Genomic DNA, 4,198 nt, shown 5'->3' with positions numbered 1-4,198 from the left:
CTCAAGAGGTTCCAGAGGTGCCTATATCTGCTTACTCATTGCTTCTAGGGGCTATTTGGGTCTCTTTAGTTTCCTTTTTCTGACACTGAAACTGTTAAAGGATAAGCTGAGGAATATTAAAAATTCCAAGAGTTGGGCAGCCTGGGTGGCTCAGCGGTTTAGCACCTCTTTCAGCCCAGGGCCTGATCCCGGAGACCCGGGATCGAGTCCCACATCAGGTTCCCTGCATGGAGCCTGTTTCTCCCTCTGCCTGTGTCTCTGCCTCTCTCTCTATCTGTGTCTCTCATGAATAATAATAAAAAAAAATTCCAAGAGTTTATTTGAGCAAAATTTGATTTGAAGTGGGCAGCATTCAATCCAGCAGATAAAAGAGAGCTCCAAGGAATGATACAAAGTGAGTCTTTTATAGGCAGAAGGGAGCAGGAATGGGGAAGTTATACCAGGCAAAAAAGTGGGTTGGTTATTGCAAAGTTACTTTCCTTTAGGGAATGGCAAGGGTCGCTCAGGCAAATTAACTAGTACTGATCGGTGATCCTGACTGACTGTTTTAACGGTCCATTGCTGAAAGAGTCAAAACTGTACTTAAGTCTCAGTTTGGAGATGTGGGGCTTAGCATAAGTGATTCCATTTTGGGCTTCTTATCTTGTTTTTAACACTGGTAGCTGGTGTCCGAAGTGAGGGCAGTCTTGTGGGATTGAGCCCTTAAACCCATGGAGTCTGATGCTAGTTTTGGGTAGTTAGTGTCAGCATTGAATTGAATTGCAGGATACATATTTGGTGTTGGAGAGTATAATCGTTGGTGTAAGAAATAACCACTCACTGCATCTGCTCAACTTCTTTTTTTTAATAATAAATTTATTTTTTATTGGTGTTCAATTTGCCAACATACAGAATAACACCCAGTGCTCATCCCATCACGTGCCCCACTCAGTGCCCGCCACCCAGTCACCCCCACTCCCCATCCTCCTCCCCTTCCACCTCCCCTAGTTCGTTTCCCAGAGTTAGGAGTCTTCCATCTTCTGTCTCCCTTTCTGATAGTTCCTACCCATTTCTTCTCCCTTCCCCTCTATTCCCTTTCACTATTATTTATATTCCCCAAATGAATGAGACCATATAATGTTTGTCCTTCTCCGAATGACTTATTTCACTCAGCATAATACCCTCCAGTTCCATCCACGTCGAAGCAAATTGTGGGTATTTGTCGTTTCTAATGGCTGAGTAACATTCCATTGTATACATAGACCACAGCTTCTTTATTCATTCATCTTTCGATGGACACAGGACACATCTTTCAAGGCTCCTTCCACAGTTGGCTATTGTGGCCATTGCTGCTATAAACATCGGGGTGCAGGTGTCCCGGCGTTTCATTGCATCTGCATCTTTGGGGTAAATCCCCAGCACATCTGCTCAACTTCTAAACACTGACTTCTCTAGGGCTCAGCCCTAGATCTCTTTCCTGCCCTGTCTACACTGGCTCTTGATTGGAGATTACATCTATTATCATAACTTTAAGTATCATCTGTAAATTCTTGAATCCTAGGTTTTGGTTATTAGCCAGAATTTTATCTTTAATTCTAGACTATTATCCAGGTGACTTCTTGATATGCCACTTGGATGTCTAGTACATATCTCAAACTTAACAAAGTCTCATTCTTTCTTCCCCAAACTTCTCATAGTTTCCCTCAGCAAATAGTAAGTTCATCCTTCCACCTGCTACATCCCAAAGCCCTCATGCCACCCTTGTCTCTTCTTTTTGGAGATCTCACCTCCTGCATGTAACAGATCAGCAAATTGACTTTGTTCTGTCTTTAAAACATCAGAATTCCATGACTTCTCACTATCCTCACTGATATTATTCTGTTCAGGCCACCATTATCTTTCACCTAGAATATGGCAAAATGCACAAGAATGTCACCCTTCTCCTACTCTTGACAGAATCTGGTCAATTTTCAGGTACTCCTATTTAATTCAGAGTATAATCCAGAGCTCTTGAAATGGTCTAGATGACGTAGCCCCTGTTCTGACCTACCAGTCTCCCACCGGTTCATGACACACCATCCCTGGTCTTGTTATTTTCCCCATATGCCTGACATGCTCCTGTCTTAAGGCCTTTATATTTGCTCTTTCCTTTACCTGGAATAGTCTTCCAGATATTCCAGTGCCTCTCCCTCATTTTCTTCAAGTATTTGTAGAACTAGATCCTTCCCAGTGAAGCCTACTCTGGCCATCTTATTTAAAATTACAATCACAATGAGTCATAGAATTCTTTGTCACTCTTTCTTGCTGTGCTTTTTTCCAAACCACTTATACTCAGGTGTTATACCATATATTTTACTTAAATTTATGTTCCTCTATGAGCATATATGTTTCATAAAGGTCATATTTTGTGTGTGTGTGTGTGTGTGTGTGTGTGTGTGGTGTGTATTTTGTTCACTGCTGTATCCTTAGTAGTAAAACAGTTCTGGGAGCATAGTAGATATACGACAGATATATATTAGATGGGTAAATGAGTAAGAAAATTGAAACTGGATATCGTACAAATTATTCAGTGATAGAAAGTCCAGATAATTTAAGAAAAAGCCCTAAGTGACAGTATTAGAGAGATACATACTATGGGAAAAAGAACAAATGGCTGTTGACCATTTACTCTGTTCCAGGGACTCTGCTAGTTTCTTTATATACAGTATCAAATTAAATATTAACAATAATTCCTGTGACATGAGTATTCATTTTATAGAAACAGTAACCAAGAGGAGTAAAACAAATAGCTGAAGGTCACATGGTTAATAAGTAGAAGAGACAGATTTCAGAGCTAATACTGATTCCAGGTGTAAGCTTTCCATGTTAATCCTGCTTATGAGGAGGCAAGGAAATGCCAGAAGACAGTGAGATGGGTTATTAGTGCCACACCTTCCTCTGATGGATGTCATTGAATTTAGATCTTTTTTTTTCCTCCTAGAGTTTCTTAAAAATATTTGTATCTTAAAATAATCACATATTGCAGGATCTGGACAATATTCCAAAAATAATGATCAGATTTTTAATTAACACTTATTGTCATAATTATTTTTTATTTTAGAAATTCCTGTTGGGAAAGCCATCTTAAGTTTATACTGTTGTGTCAAGCGAGATTACACTGAAATATTAACTATAATTTGGCCATGTTTTTTGAAGCTGTAGAAAAACTTTTATCTTCCTGACTTAAATAATTTTCAAAGGTTGCATCACCTTATACATTTTGAGAGTGCCTCTATTTTCCATCCTGTTGCCACTAGGTATTATATAAAACATAGTAAAACAATATTCACTTTTGAATTTTTTCCTGTGCCCATGGAGGCATTTTGTAACTCCTACCCTTACAAGCTTCCAAAAGGAGGTAATATTTATCCTTTTAGTAGAGAAAGTGAAAAAGTAGATAGTGCTCAATTAACCCAATTAATTATATGAACGTGTTCCCTTTTGGAAGGGGAATTAGATAAGCCTCCTGATAGATAGGTTTGTATTTTATTTGTGAATTTACTATCATCAGTTTATGGCAAAGAAATCAATAATATTTATGATAATAGAGGTCACAGAGCAGCCGGGGACTGGATACCAATGTCTGATGATTCACAACAGTCCTTTTATCTTTTAACCTTTTAAAAGACATTTATTAACTTTCACAGGGTATCTTTCTATGGGCTGTGAGAAAGATTTATCATATGGAACAAACTCAAAGAAAGATATTAACTTGTATGGGCTTGAACAGCACAAAATCAGTGGTCCATTACTCTGAGTGGCAGCTGTAGGTCAGCAAATAACTAAGATGAAGAAATGTTCTTTTTCATGATAATAGGATCACAAAGATCTATCAGTGCTATCAATCTGAAACAATGGAAGTTATATAAAAAAGTGAAAAATTGAAAACATGATATAGCTACAACTTGAAATAAAATAGAGTCATTAAAAATTATAATATTGGAGAGTCTATGAACATGAGGAACTGTTCACGACATAGAGTCAAGTAAAAAGACTACAAGACAATGTGTAAAATAGGGTATACTTTTTGGAAATATATATTCTTATTTGCACATAAAAATGTTAAGGTGCTTATACTTGAGAGGTGGTGTATTCCTGAGGTTACCTCATTAATGTTACTGAATCAGTTGTTGTGTGGCGGTGAACAGGGTGGGGTGTGGCTATTCCATATTGTCAGTCA

This window comes from Vulpes vulpes, chromosome 4 (assembly GCF_048418805.1).
Source record: "Vulpes vulpes isolate BD-2025 chromosome 4, VulVul3, whole genome shotgun sequence".
NCBI lineage: Eukaryota > Metazoa > Chordata > Mammalia > Carnivora > Canidae > Vulpes > Vulpes vulpes.
The sequence above is the reverse complement of the archived record's forward strand: the minus strand, read 5'-3'. Positions refer to the sequence as shown.